At 40.2% G+C, this 16,187-nt stretch overlaps 1 protein-coding gene across 20 annotated transcripts in view; it reads left to right on the plus strand.

The window, feature by feature from the left end:
• Window positions 1–1,093: 1,093 nt before the first annotated feature.
• The window catches only part of LOC125763851 (voltage-dependent calcium channel type A subunit alpha-1), an 82,295-nt gene continuing 67,201 nt past the window's right edge, over window positions 1,094–16,187 (plus strand). For all 20 annotated transcript variants that reach the window (XR_007418410.1, XM_049427448.1, XM_049427441.1 and 17 more), the window contains exon 1: window positions 1,094–3,546. The gene's annotated coding sequence lies outside the window, so the exon portion shown is untranslated. The remainder of the gene's footprint in view (window positions 3,547–16,187) is intronic.

Here is a 16,187-nt window from a genome sequence, read left to right on the forward strand (position 1 = left end):
CCAAGTGTGGCAGTGTAACGAACAGGTGTGTCAAACGTTATCATCGTCCTACGCGAAAGCAGCGATAGGGAATGGCGAAGGGAAGAAACGAATCCTAAATGTGCTGTCATAATTGATAGCACGGTATGTGATTCGAAGACGACATGACAGAGTCATGCAGATAAATTCTGATATTTGAAGTGGAAATTGGGTACGAATCTCACAACGGCAAAGGTTTCAATTTGTTTTTTTGAAGCTACTAATGGATATTAAAAAAAAATATATCCTTAAAACTTACTGCACGTAAAGATGTGGTAAAAGGGGTTTTTATTTGTGTGCATCCCACCGCACGCATGTGTTATCGATTGTTTTAACACAAGCTTTAACGTAAAACCCTCGGGCTCTATTAACGGCGGTAAATCTCGGCACACAAAAACCGGTCAATTTAATTTTCCAAACAAGTTCCCCTCGTGTCACCCTTATGCACGTTTCACATCGTGAAACGTGTTACTATTTTTAGATACCATCTGCTAAGCCCTACGATGCCTACGCAGCAACCAGCCCCGGCAGTCTGTGGCGCTTGATTTAGCAAACGAATCTAATACACATCGCCACCGTTTCATCGGCCCGGTTCACCCGTTCCCTTTGTCAACCGTTGTTTCGAGGGGGCTCGTTGCAATATTAAATCCTTACGCAAAAAAAAATCGTTCATAACAGCTGTGCGAGTGACACAATTCAAGTTCCAAAATGGGCGCATCTCATTCTAACTTGCTGCTGTTCCCTTTAAGGACACGATTTCCCAACAGCTAAAGGTGTTTCATCGACTTTATCGTTGCTCGACTAGAACCCGAACCCGATTTCAATTTTGCTTTCTCTCTCTTTCTCTCTCTCGCTCTTTCTCGTTCCCGTCACGATCCATTTTGTAGTAGCGTTTCCATGGTGTAAAGCTTAGCCTTTCCTTCGCGCGAAGCTTTTTTCCCGCCATGCAACAGGCAGCTGTTGTTGTTGTTGTTGTGCTTGCACGGAAAAGCTCCGAACACTCTTATCAGCGAAACTTCCGAAGGGTTGATGTGCCGAACGGTTTGCCCGTGTGGTTTAGTCGTGCATTTACCATCGGGCCGGTATCGTCGCACTTTCGTCTAGCTTTCCGGCAAGGACAAACGGCCAATAACGGACCAAAATTATCGCACGCATCAAGTTTCGCAGGCGCGCACGCTGCAAACAACAAAAAAAAAAAAAACATCCCTCCCCGATCGGTTGGGGTGACGTTCGGCCGTGCGTTCGGCACAATTCCGGGTGGCCGGATACGGAAACGCTGGTTGCAACTCCGGTGCAACCGGTGGTCGTGATGTACGTTGGCGATACGCTGCACACACCTGCAGCTGCACAGTTGATGGGTGGATGCGCGCGCGATACCATCGATCATACGGTACGGTGCTGCATGGCGGTGCGGGCAGCACTACACCACACACTACAGGGTCATCCAATAGCAAAAGGGGTCCAAAAATAGTTTGTTAGCAGAATAACCAGCTCGTGTCGGTTTCCGCGGTAACGCTGGTCGAAGGTCGGTGTTTTAGTAGATGGAAAATCGGTTTGTTTCGTTAGGTGGCTTGAAAAAATTCAAACACACTCTCAAACACAATTTGAATGCCTGGTGGTTGGCACAGCTATACGAGTGCTGTTGTGCTCAATCAGGAACTTAATCAACTCGCCAACACGTCGCTGAAGGAGCGAGATTGATTTAGCACGAGATTAACGTCCGTTCGTCCGTTTCACAAATTGCATCCAGGTGCATAGCCCGGATGTAGTGCATACGGGTGCATTCCAGCGTGGCAGCAAATTCAAATGATAACGTGTATGTGTTAATGTGTGTGTGTATGCTTATAATGTAAGTGTGTATATGTGCGTATGTGTGCATATCAGTGCAAAAGTTTAGCTGTGTTCTACTTCGTATCGGGCCACGCGTCGGTAGAGCAGTGTTTGTGTTCCTGTTTTAGATATAAAACGGGAAAAAAGCATATTTGTGTTTCTACAGTGTACATGTGCGTGCGGGTAATGTTTACAGCCATTTTGATGTGATAGAAAAAAAAGAAAAACCGTCGCTTTCCCGGTCGTGCATTTCGTGGATGGATGGAATGCTTCCTGTCACTTGCATTCTACACTTGCATTCGCTATGCAACTCGGTGGGAACTAAATGTCTGTGATATCTTTTTTTTTTACCATCGTGTGCTTGTGTATGTGTGTGTGTGTGTGTGTCTGTGTCTGTGTATAGATAAGACACTCGTGCGAAGAATTCTTTCTACAGCCCCATTTAAACGCTTTGCAAATAAGTGTACTTTTGCTTTTGGAAGAAATATACAAACCTGTCAGGTGTTTTTTTTACGGAAAGGAAAATATTCGTAGCAGGTAGTTCGATCGTCTAATTCTCCTGTTGAATGTAGGCCCCAGCAGCAAGCGAGTAATTTGTGTAGTGCGTAGCAAACGTGTGCGCCGTGAGGAGAAGCATCCTCCCTTCTTAGACCTCCCATAATTTAGCGGGTACGTGACAGGAACTATAAATAAAGTGTGTCCGAAAGCCTGTAACGCAATCAGGAGCGTTTTTCTTGTGGAGTTTTTCCCGCCTTAACCCCCCTACTCTTCAGACCGATCTTTCCGGCTTTCATGCAAAGAAATTGAATCTGGTGCGCGTTTTGACGACGGTTTTTCGGGTGAACCACAAAGCGGACAAACACGAAGGAAAGCAAACAGCGAGAAAAGGGATCCTCCAGATTGACAAATTGGAATCGAGCACGGTAGGGGGTTCGGGATCGAGAGCGTTTGATAATTTGCATTTTTCGGCTACAAGAATTTCTGGGGCAAATTCGATTCCACCAAGACGACTAACGGGAGGGTTTTTTTCCGTTGTTGTATCTTCCACCTATTCTGCTACTGTTTCGGGTGTACGCGACCAGATTTCGGACATTATGGATGCGAAACGGGCAGCCTAAATATTATCGAAGCCCGTGATTTATCCCGGTCGTGATCCTGCTGGAACGCAGACGTTGGGTGGGATATCGTTTCGCCGTTCATTTTCCCACTGCCACTTCCCACTTCGGAAAAGATTTGAAGCGAAATGTGAATTATGGAGTAATCGATAGTGGAAGAAGTGGATAGAAAAGGTTCTGGTACGGTATCATCGTGCTGTAACAAGTGACAGGAAAAAGGAAAGAAAACACTTCAGAAAACCCGAAGCAAAGGAGCAACCGCGAATCTGAAAAAACGAACGTGTCGCCTTACGGTTGAGTCCCAGAAATCTCACCATCACTAACCCTCACCGTTGTTGTCTAACAATCCGTGTAAGAAGGTGTGAAGAAGCAACTGTCCCGGGCTGTTTGAACGGGGTAAAAGGATTCGCAAATTTAACCTTTTTTCCCTAAAGCCACGACCACTTTTAGCACAACACGTAGGCACAACACTTACGTGCGTTGTACACATCCCGCGTGTGCTCATCGCAACCAGGTCCGCAAACCGTTCACAGATGGATTACCAAGATGGCGTACTGGCCCACTGGAATGGGTTTGTTACCGGGTAGGTATTTTCCTCCGTTTTGTGATGTCCCAAGAGATTGGAGAATTATTTATCTTCATCTGTTATATATCTGTTTGAAGCCTCCGGAGGCTTGTACATTTTGCGAAGATTTGCAGGTAAAATATGAGAGAACCGATTGCGTCGAATCTAGTTGATTGATGGCAATCCGTCATCGGTTTGTTGGGAAAAGAAATATTGCCAACCGGCATGTTGGCGATAAGCATTTGCGTTAATGTTGTACAATTTTCTGGAATTTTAAAATTAGCTTTCAAACTAATGAACTGTTGCTCGCTTGCTGTTTTTTATTTGTGTTTGTGCTCAAACATCAGACACTCTGATCTGGCTCATCGTCTTGGCTCTTTTCTGCTTCCTCCACCGATCAGCTTTATGGACTTTTATGTTTTCATTTTTTTCTGCTTCTTTTTTTTATATGCGGAAATATGAACCATCTAACAATCCGTGTAAATAGAGCGTACTGGTGTGGTGGTAGATTTTTTTTGATTCCCCGGGAAACAAAACGCGCGTTAGTACGCGATAAAAATCAGGGACAATGTGAATGCAGAACAAACCATAGGCAACCCCGGGGAGATCCGTTGCTATCAGATCCTTTTGCCAAGAATGGAAACCGTCGTTACGGAAACCTTTTGCGGATTTCGGAAATGGAAATAGCTTTCTGCTGGCTGCCAATACAATGATAAAGGATAAATGGCAAATTTCTCTCTACTTTTTGTGTGTGTGTGTGTGTTTAACTAGTACGCGTACCAACTCAAGAAGCCATCTCAAAAAGGGTTCACATTTAGTGGGTTTTGTGTGAATTCTGTAAGTAGAAATAAGAAAAGTAACAAATTTGGAAAAAAAACCACTGTGATTAGCAGGAATTGTTCTGCCTAACTTTCTGGCTCAATAAATGTTCAAGCTAATAAAATTACAATTAACGATCCACGGGAAATTGAGAACAAAACGGCCCCTTTTTCGGGGTGTGCAATTACGTTCCGGTTGACAGTCACTGGAAGACGAGCAGAACAGCATTACACAAAAGAGCTGGTTTCGTGCATGTCGTTAAGCAGAAGTAAATTTAATTGAAAAGCTTTCGTTTTTTTATTGTGCGTAAATAACATTTTCATTAAGCCGTTGGTTGATTTTGGGAAAGAGATTAGGATTTGTATAATGATATAACAAATTAATTCTCTTAATCAAAGATTCACACTGCGTAGGGTGTGGAGCACGAGGGTTTTGCGCGGCTAGAAGTAGGTGATTATTATCTTTATCTCTTTAACAAAGTAAATTTCTATTAGTAATAGCAGTTTTTGGTTGCGGTGGTACATAAATATAATGTAAATTTTACATTTTGTAACGATTCTTTAATGTTTTCATTTATTGCAAGGTACATAAATGTCATAAAGATGTTTAAATTTTTAATTTTTTTTCTGCTTTAGACTTAATCACAATAATTGTGTATTTAATATTACTAATTAAAATAAAATTTAGATAAAATATATTAATCAATAGAAATTATAAGAGAATTACCAGGATTCATAAGAGAAGAATTCAGTTTTGTCATCAAATTTGCATACATTTAGGCTGCAACGATTAGCATTTTTACTGAGCAATAGCAATTTACTGTCAAAAAACATTAAGCTCCTTCGGGTCACTTATTGTGCTAGTTACTACCAACGTCAACATAACTCTTCTATTGCAGTTTCCTATTTTCATCTTTACACGCGCATTCGCAATAGATTTATGCCTTTAATCGCTTTTCAAAGAACGATCGTACTACGGACCAAATGGGACGGGTAGGAAGAAAGAAATAAAAGAGTCACCTCTCTCACCGAACGGGACGCACTCACATTCGCACGGAATGAGGAAAGGATATTAAATTTTCACTGAACCGGAAACTAGTCGGCTATGACTGCGTTAGAAGGATTCCTTTCGCTCTGTAACCACTCGGATCCGGGTCATACCCCTGGTCTAACTTTCACCAGCCATATTGTTGACCTCTTCACCGTTGAAGAAATATCAAACGATGGCATGTGCAAGTTCTGCTGTGGATCATAAAGCCCTAGCCAGCTTTTTTGCTCCCGTTTGGCTGCTTCCATTCCGTGGTATACCGTTTTTTCCCTCCGGACCCGTATCCGTATCTATTCATCTCAATTCACCCGGCACAGATGGAAGCTTTCGCTGACATATGGCGATCGGTGGTAAAAGGTTCAGTCACAATGCTATTATTGATTGTAAAGTCGCTTTATTATTTAACACACTTTTCGAGTGCGAAGACTTGAAGAAGTTGCCACCCCCGTGGCTGGTTGGGATCAGCAGTTTCTTATTGCGCTTGTCGTTTGAAGGGGTGGGTTTTGCACGCTGTGATTATTAAAATTCATTGAAAAGTTCGCTTCTGAAGGCTTGAAACATATACTTATCCTGGCGTACTTTCTTGCTTGTGTGTTTGTGGGAGCAATCGGTAGCTGGTTGAAGCAAAAGCAGCAGGCAGCGATCCGAAGAAGCCGACAAAGCAAACAGAATCTAATGGCCACAGAATATTCTCTTCAGTGCTCTCCATACGAGTGTGTTTGTACACATATCTTCTGCTTTGTTTTTAGGGCCCCTTTCTAAAGTATTCATCGGATGCATTCAGCGTGAATTGCCTTCGTAGGCAGGAAGCGGTTACCATAGGGAGCAGAGTCAGTTCCAGCAATTGCCTCAAGCACCGGAAACGGAAAAGAATCCTATTGCCCTAGCATGAATGCTGTTGCTAGTGCGTCTGTCGGTTGGATATCGTTATCGTTATTTAAGGGTTTTTAACCTTTAATGTTCCACGATGTTTGAAGTAAAATATAAGATATACTTGACATTTTTTTGTAATATCGAGAGAGAGAGAGAGAGAGTTATGAATGATAATAGATGATAGAGCCATTCGTTGAAGATGAGGTAATTAAATTTTTAAACCAAACAGTATCATCAGTAAAAAAATATAAAATAAAAAAAAATCCCATCATCAGCGAGTTTTCATTTTCGTTAGTTCACTTTGATGAAAAGTGCAAAGCAAACAAGGGAAGCTTCGCACAGTAAATATCCGAGTTTCTGATTGGATAGTGTCCGGTGCATCATTTTTTTTTGCATTCGATATGCAATTTGATCAGAACAGCTGTACACCGATGCATTCGTGAAACAGTGGAGAAGAAAACAAATGGAAATACGACGAATAAAAGCAAAACAAAGATTGCTTCCAATTCGTGATCATTTATCTTATCTGTGTAGCTATTGCGAGCGACGAGCTTTAGAAATGGTGGACTTTTGTTTCATTCCACTGTTTCGCACATGTCGATGTATATTCACAGTGAGAACGGAGAGAAGCTAACGTTGGCTACGGGGATGTTTTTTTTTTTGCTATGTTGGTCAATTTGTTTTTGGGATAGTTTAAGTGGTGTACATAGTGGTATACGGTGAATGAAAAGTTGCACATGCATTTTAATAGATGGTCAGGTCGTTCATTTCTAGATCCATGATGGTTGACGGTCGTGATGGTTGAATGTGCATTTATGCTCCACCATACACCCGCTTATGGGTATTTGCTTTTTTGCGGATTACTTGAAACAACGAATGGTTTAAGCTTTTTTTGTTTACGAGGCAAAGTTTCGCCTGAACTTAGAAAAAATAGCGGTTAAAATATGCTATTTGTGGTTGGGAATGGAACGTTTCCAGTTTTTATTACTACTTTTATTATTTGAATTGATTTTTGTGGTAACGATTTTGTTAAAAAAATATATAACATGTTAAAATACTTACAATCAAGATACATTAGCTTTGCTTAAGTGTCTCATAATCAAACATAATACTGTTACTTTTTGAATGAGTAGATTTCATATTCCTACAAGTGGTCACATTCATTATCTATATTTTATGGAAGAAAAAAAACAAAACTATTAATTGACATATGTACATCCTTAGCTGCTTGTTTCATAATTCATACATGCGTGCAACACGTTGCTTACGTGTCGCGTTGCGGTGGAGTAATATTTCTTTATCATAACACGGGTGTGAAAAATCGATCAATATCGATAACGAGCTGCAACCGGGTAATGGTGTTGATGCACCACCACACCAACAACACCGAATCAGACTGATTCATTAAAGCGTTGACTCAACCGGTAACAGTTAAAGGCAGATTCACAATTACATTAACTGTGTGGTTCCGGTTCCGTTTCATAACGATGCGAAGGGGGAGAAAAAACTTATCGAATGGGTTTGCTTTCAATCGGATTGAAAACCAGATTGTCGCAATGCCAAATGATGGCAATGATGATGATGATGATGATGAGATAGTAGCAGCAGTAACAATATTGCCTGAAACTTGTTTCCCGTCAGCACGGGATTCAATAAATATAGGACAATCGGTAGATACGAACCATGCAGGATATGGCAAAGGTTCTGCGTATGCATACAAGCAACAATACACTAGCGAAAGCTCGAAGCAAAAAACAATACCTTTGAACTTTTCATTTCATTTTCCAGCGGGGCAGTAATGGTTGATTGGAGTGGCTTTTCCTGCTAGGTTCAATTAATTCAGTGATTCGGATGAAATTCCAGGAATTTGCTGTTGAGCTGCATTCTTTGCAACCGTGTGCGAATCTGTGCATTGCAGATTGAGGGTTACCGTTCCTGAAGGAAAGCCAAAAAAAATAACTTCAAAATAATTTTATAGGTAGTTAGTTCAGTTACAGAAAAGTTCCGGGCAGATTGTTTTGAGAAAGTATTTTACATTTGTTTTGGTATTTCTGGTAAATTTTACAGAAATTGAAACAGTAAATATGTGGATAAGTATTTTTAAACGTTTATGAAAATGTCCAGTTGGGATAAATACAATTATTTTAAGAGTTAAATTGTTTAACGTACACTACTTATTGAACTGCAATTCACTTGAAACATTTGCCGTTGTAGGGAAATGATTATATTGATTGCTTCTCGTTCCCTTTGTTTCCCTTTTGGGATGGTATGAAAATTTTTAAAACCATAATCCTGTCGCTTGAACCATTAGCAATCCCTCCTGTATTAGTGTGCAAACGCATCCTGAAAGCATTCTGTACCATGGTAGCGTTTTTCGATGGAGTAAAAGTTTTGTTTTGTTTCGTCAGGAACAAAAAAAAACAAACATTCCCGAAGGAATTGTTCGTTTATGAGCGGTATTATAAGCTGTTGGCTAAAAGTGTCAACTAAACATTGACATGATCGAAATGGAAAGATACTAACGACGGAAAATTTTCAAGTTTTCCTAAGAAAGCTGAATGTGTCAGGTGTGTGCGTGAAATTCTCCAATGAAGAATGAAAATGTTTCGAAAATATTCTATAAAATAGCATGATAATTTGATGTGTTTCTTGCCATTCTGCGAGATTTATCATTTATCATTCAAAATTCCTACATTAAGAAACACAATTATCTAAAGCGCTCTTCTTGTTATGAGAGTTGCATACTTTGCGGCGTTTAGTAAAAATTCGCACACAAAGCCATGCAATTTGCAAAACAATTCATTTCCCAATTTGCCACAGTCGTGTAATAACTTTTTAACTTTTTTCTAAGAACTTTAAACATGCAATGTTACATGCAGATATCCAAAGATGGCAGCTTGTGACATAGTGAAAATTGGTTTTAAATTAGAAATTTGTCCTGTGTAAAAAGGCGTAACAAACTAGTAAACGAGTTTTGCCCTAACCCAACCAAGACATAAGCAAGTTCGACAAATTAATTGCAAAACCTTCACCCAGAACAACAAACATGGTGCACAGCGAAAGAAAATGCACACCAAAAAGTCATGTTCGTTCATTCCTGCTTTTTAACACAAGCACTGAGCAAGAAAGTGAGGAGAAGATAGAAAAGAACAGCACCCCATCCCCCTAGCATCCCTCCATTGTACGTGTCTCTACTGTATTTAATTACTTAATTTTCATTTGCTGTTTTTGTTGCGTCCCTCTTTTATGGCAATCCAATCGAGTCAAAACATTTACGAAACAGCAGCGACCGTTCAGCACCGTTCAGTTTCATTTAATCAAAATGGTGCTCTTTAAAAGCTCTCGATGCATCGATTCCACCATCAAAGCCGCTTCAATGGGAGGATTAGGTTTTTCATTCCGTTCCAATTTCTACTGCTTCTCGCTCATGGTGCGGTCCGACGGTCGGAGTCCGTCAGTGGGATGATTGCGTCCCGAACAGTGGACGGGATCGGTTTGTTTTTAGTTGCTTTGCCATTCCATCCTCTAACAGCGGGCGACGAAATTCCCTTTTTTGGCAGTCGGTATGCTCACGTTTCTTTTTGCGTTCCGTTAAGGTACTTGGCTCGCTGGAAAATAAATGGAACAACGTAGATGGGATGAATTTTTTGGCAAATTTTCTGAGAAGGTTCCAATAAGTAGTTTACATTTCTGGAGTCATAATGTCGTGTTTGTAGCGCCATAGTGGTTTCAAAAGTTTAGCGAGAAAAATTGCAAGCTTATTAAAGCACGCACGCACATACCAGCATAGCAGGGGAAGAACGAAAAAACCTAATGGTGGCATCCCATCTAACTACATCCTATTGTAGGACTGTACGGTTTTTGCCTGTTTCGAACCGTTCTTGGTCACACAGTCCGAACATTAGCTCGTCACGGGACGAGCTGTGTTCTCTGCGTACAATGGAATGTGGTATGAATGGAAATAACGTAGAAATTTCGGATTCCTACACAAAACAAACACAAGAAATGTGAGCAATGAGGTATCAATGGGGCGCTTCCGTTTCCGATTTAGTTCGTTTCATTTTATGGACGTGCCGTGCAGTGATTTTGGATTTTTTTTTTGGGACTGAAGTTTCGATTCAGTGAGTTGTGAGTGCTTTACGGGATGATTCGAATCCCAGTGCTATCAACAATCAGATTGATAGGAACGAACGGTAATCTACGTTATACTCCCAGCGGTGAAATCCGATGAATACGTTAAGGGACATGTGGATTCAGCCAGTTGGAGCTGATCGATGGAAGAAAATTACAGGAAATATGTGCAAATGTTTGAATCTTTTTTTTAATCCTACAATTTTGTATGTTTTATTTTCTGTTCACTTTTAAGGAATATTGATTGCTTCAGGTTAACAAAAATAAAACAAAACAAAAAACTGCATCTGTAGTGCTTTACATGAAATAGAATCAGATGAACTTTTTTTAAGTTAAAAAAAAAAATAAAAGGATAATAATTTTCTAAATATAAAAAAAATAAACAATAAATAATAAAATAATAAATAAAAATTTAAAGAAGAATAAAGTAAGGAAAAGTGTACAATTTGTTGATGATTACCATTTACAACTTTTATATATTATATGAAATATTTGTTTGAAGAAGGATTATTAAATTGATTTTCAGACAAGTTATTGTTACATTTTAACCTTTTGTACATTTCAGATTAATGTAAGTTTTTGGTGAGTTTTCTTTGGTAAAATGTTAAGCAGATAGATTAGAAATTATTTGGTCTTTATTAGATATTATTTGCTTAATAAATTGCATACCTTCAGGCGTATTCACTTGAAAAGGTAATGGAATACCTTCAATTTCTATGGTAGCCTTACCTGTGGGTTGGGGACGGCCTTTTTAGAATGATTTTTGCTTTAACTTCGTGCAATTAATAATTTTCGCAGTTATGCTTTAAATAATACCATAACATTCCAAAAGTACACCACAATGCACGATACCTCATTAACCGTAGTGTCTACGACCAAAAAAATACACGTTGTTCTACGACCGCCTACCCGGGTAGGCCATACGATTTGTATGGGAGTTTTCGTTTTTTCGAATTCTGAAGCGTATATCTTTTGATCTGCTCGTCGTATTTGCATGAAACTTTCAAGAAAGATGGGTTTTTTAGTTTTCCAACTAATATCATTTAGCTGAGAATTTTAAAAATTCTGGTTTTGTGTATTTTACATTTTTTACATAATTTTCTCCGTATATCTACGACCGCCTACCCAGGTAGACCATACGATTTGTATGGGATTTTTCAGTTTTCGGATTCTAAATCATGTATAAAGCATATATATTTAGTTTTTCGGGGTTAATTGTAGCCAATTAATCATCTTTAATCATATTTAATTTTTGGGTATTATTTTCGCAACTCTGCGTTATTAAAAAGAAAATAAATCCTTTTTTTATAATTAAAAGCTTTCCACGTAGCTATTATAAACCTCAAATGTTATCATATTACTAACACTAAGTGCAAATATTTCAAATTATTTACATTTGGAGAAATATGTGTTAAATTCAGAACGCGAAGAACAAACAGGCTTTTTGACATAAATACCAATTTCCAAATGATATTAGTTGGACAACTAAAAATCCCATCTATATTGAAAGTTTCATGCAAATACGACGAGCAGATCAAAAGATATACGCTTTAGAATCCGAAAAAAATGCAAACCCCATATAAATCGTATGGCCTACCCGGGTAGGCGGTCGTAGATATAAGGGGTATCAATCGAAAAAAATATTTAAAAAATGGTAAAAATAATTTTAAAATTTTTCTTTTTGTACGAAATGGAGAAAAACATGTTTTTCTAGGCATTTTAAAAGTTTCAAGTCTGTACGACTTTCCTATCAAAAGATATTAAAAAATAAAAGTGCAAAACTTACCCAGGTAGGCGGTCATTGACAATAGGGTTAATTGACAGCATTTTTCATTAGTCAATCCCCGTTCGACAGGCGATCATCGATTCGTGGCGTGGTGTATGGCATCTTAAGCGAGAAGCGTTACCGCTAGTACCTTAAGAACGAATTTCCTTTGCGTTCCTAACCGAACCCGAGCGTTTCGTTCCAATCGGAAAAAGGGCATACGCAAGCAAGATGCGTTACATTAGGCAATCCCGAAGTGGTCGCAATTAGTTACGCTCGCACGAAGCGTAAAAGGTGAACCATACAGCTTCCGTGTACACCCGTAAGTGTTCCTGGGCTGGTGTGGGGCAACAGGCAGTAAGGCAGGACATAAATTACCGTCGTAAATTTTCCATGCTTCCCCATGGGGGTTTCTCGGTGGTAAGTGTGTGCCACCCTTCTTCGCCCTGCATCCCTGTCTAAACATGGGTAGTGCGGAATTAGAATCAATTTATCCTTCCTTTTATCGGTATTCGGCTGCCAGTGCCAATGTCTATGTGTGTGTATGTGTTGTGTTGTTTTAACGTTGTAAAAGTGACTGAAAGTGGCCATTGATGTTGATGTTAGGCGTTAGAAGTGCTTCGTAAATTGTAGAAGGACAAAAAAAAAGAAATGTAGAAACGATTACAATACACAGTCACGGTAGGGATGCATTGTGACACTCGATTGTGTTTTTGTTGATGCTATTTTGAAACAACAAAAAGTGTTGTTGTGAACTGGTTTAGGGAAAAAAATTTTCCATTCTTTCAAAAATTGTTACAAAGACACAACGTTAATACAAAGAATGTTTGTTCACACTCAGCTATTGTACATTAAAACGGAAACTAGACAAATGAAGGAAAATAAAGTTGTAACACAATCGAAACTGTTGCCGCCATTACCATAACACCAGTTATATGGCATTATTTCACGATTGAAAGTTTTTCCACGAGTTTCCAATGTATAATGAGATTTTAGAATTAGAATACCACTTCACACAGAAGCCGTTGTGGCCGATGAAGTTGAACATGAGTAAAAATTCATTCAAACATTCACGATGCTTCACGGTATCCGATTTGATGGTTTTTGGTCAGTAATCGATTGTGGAAACTTTTCACCGTGGAACGTGCAGCTTCGCTTTCCAGACATTTTGACCAATCGCAAAACCGGGGTGAGCTTTATGGGTTTCGTTCGTAATGAGATTTAATTTATTCCAGCATGCTTTGCATATTGCTTTTGCCGCTTGTCAGCAATATAAGGTCCTCCGTTCGTTCACTCCCAACCACCGCGCACCATTGCAATATTTTCACTGCCGAACGATCGTCAATGAGTTTAAATCGTGCAGCTTAACAAGTCATCGCGCACCGCGAATGCCAGATCCACTGTCGGGCTGGTACCATCTGGTCATCACACACACACACACACAGTCCAGATGGATGGTTGAAAAATTAATTCAACGGTTCCCGGTTTTGGAAATGCGACTAAAACCACCTCCGCTCGCAAGGACATACGAAACACGCAGGCACATAGACACATTGTCAGTGGCAGTAGCATCGGTAGCCGTAACAGTACGCGATGATAAAAATAATCTCTTTATGGCGCCATTCTGTGCGATGGCCAAAAAATCCGACAGCAAACGTAATCCGCCCCGAATGACGATGGATGCGTAAATCGGGTCTTTAGCAAGCATGTTTGGATGAGTATAAACACAAAAACATACACATACACACGCTTAGTAAAAAGAAGCGGAATAAAAATACACCAATGGAAAATGGTGTCCTGTGGGATGATTTTGGGGTAGGCAAGATTTGCCCTCCTGCCGGGATGGAAGGAAATTTGCATTTACCACGGTGTACGGGAAAGATCTGGTAGCGGAACTTTGGTGGGGTCACACACCTTTAGGCGTACGGAGAAGCTAGCGTAGCCAGCAAAACCCATTCGACTGGAAATCGTTTGTGGGCAGGTTGTTTTTGGTCAGAAAGCTGGCACCATTCTGACAAGCGGACACACGAAATCCCTGTCACCGTAGTGAACGCATCGTACCGTGTACACAGCACTAGAGTGTCCCGTTTAACGCGCGTCAGCTTTCGTCAGTACCGATGTGAACGGTTGGTTCACGGTTCTGTGGTAACAAAAAAAAAACAAAAATGTCCAACACCCGTTCTCGGCGGTTTTCGGACCACGGGTACACTTAGCCGTACAAAGTCGAACGTGTACTTTGTCGACTGGGACGGATGGAAAAGAAACGGTTTCGAGGTGAGACCAGTTTCTCGCGAGGGTGACGAACGAGTCCATAGCATACGGGGGGTGTTTCCATTTTCGGTGTTAGAAGGAGGTGCCAACCAACATTTGTTGACATGCGACAAGCGACTAGCGACTTGAGTATATGATGGTGATGATGATGATGATGATGATGAGGATGCTATTGTTGGTGCTGCCGTTGGCCATTGCTAGGTGTCATGTTTTCCATCGTGTCTAGTCCGTGTGCTGACACGGAATATGCTGTTCTGCTGACTCTTGCCAATGTATCCCGCCGTTTGCCAGGGGAAGGTTCGAATCGATTCGTGTCTCGAACGGAATGCTTTATCGGTGCAGTGTGTGTTAAAGCGCACCCGAAACACCCGTGCGAGCTAGGCTAGATGATATGGTGATATTTGGTAAATGAATGTTTTATGCTAGTTGACATAGAGTACCGTGAATTGTTGATGTGAAACATACGTACCAATCAGTAGGATTTGAGCACCCCGGGGGGATTTAGGCAATGATTGATGAATTATTATGTTGCTTAGTAGTAAGGTCCACTCGATTATAAATGCATTTGAAGGAGCCTAATGCAATGAATTGTGGTTTGGTTGAAAGGTGGTACAGGAGTTGTAGGGGAGTTCAAGTTTAAAAATGTTATAATTCCTTTAAAATTAAAGTAAAGTATAAAACAGCATCATTGAAAAGAGGCTTTTTGAAAAAGAATTGCATACTTTTAGGCGATTTGTACTCGAAAACGCTTAAAGGTATGTAAATCAAGGAATATTTATATATTCTATACGTCTTCTACTTTACTTTTACACTACTTAAAGCATTCTCCCAAAAAAAAGTAATATCAAATCTGCATCATGCGCATTTTCTTAATCATTGAATACCATTTAATTTGCAAAAATTTCACGAAGAAAAGTTTTATGTTTGTCTTTGTGCGAGTATCCTTCACTTTGCTGGAAATGTTCCCGAAGTAAACACCGTCTGCTCTTGAACCAATAAAATCACCGAGCACATCATAAAGTCGGGAGAAGTGCTCGTAAAAAAAAATCTCACACTGGCATGATATAAACTGGCAAAGGATAACGACACGCGGATGATGCAGATGGTAGTTTTGTGTGGCACAAACTTGGCAGTGTAACGGGTAAGGTTCATGACTTTACTCCATTATTAATTAGCACTCACGGAGTGGGTGGACTATGCTGGTATGTTTTTCCCCTTTCTTTCCCAAAGTCCGTTGGTCTAAGTTTCGTTTTCGTTAGGTGATTCGCGTATAGAATTTCAATTTCAGCGTACCCGAGCGGATTAGTGGCGGTTGTAATGAAGATATTAAGCACCATTCCTCACCTTATCAGCAGTTAATGTGGTGCGAATGGTAAGATTCCACCAATTAGAGACACATTCATTTTCCTTGGGATGATAATTGCCTTAGGTGAAAGTGCACCACCTAAGGGACATGATAACGTACAGCTTAGCTTTGATCAGCAGCTATTATCTTAGAATTATATTTGTTAGCTAAAAATAAAATCCCTTTAATATTGAATCGAACAATGTCTTTACGATCGGAAAGAGGCCCTCCAACCATTGCGACCGGATCAAACTTCAAACACTCCAATATCAAGCACGTCCGAGAGTGGCTCGTAGTCGTCGATGCAGGCGTTGAATTGTTTTCCTTTCACAAGAGGCTTACGCTGTTTATTTCCCCGTAGCGTGTGAACATGACGCATGCTTACGGTGGCGAAGGATTAGGTGACAG

Source organism: Anopheles funestus, chromosome 2RL, assembly GCF_943734845.2.
Source record: "Anopheles funestus chromosome 2RL, idAnoFuneDA-416_04, whole genome shotgun sequence".
In the NCBI taxonomy this organism is placed as follows: Eukaryota; Metazoa; Arthropoda; class Insecta; order Diptera; family Culicidae; genus Anopheles; species Anopheles funestus.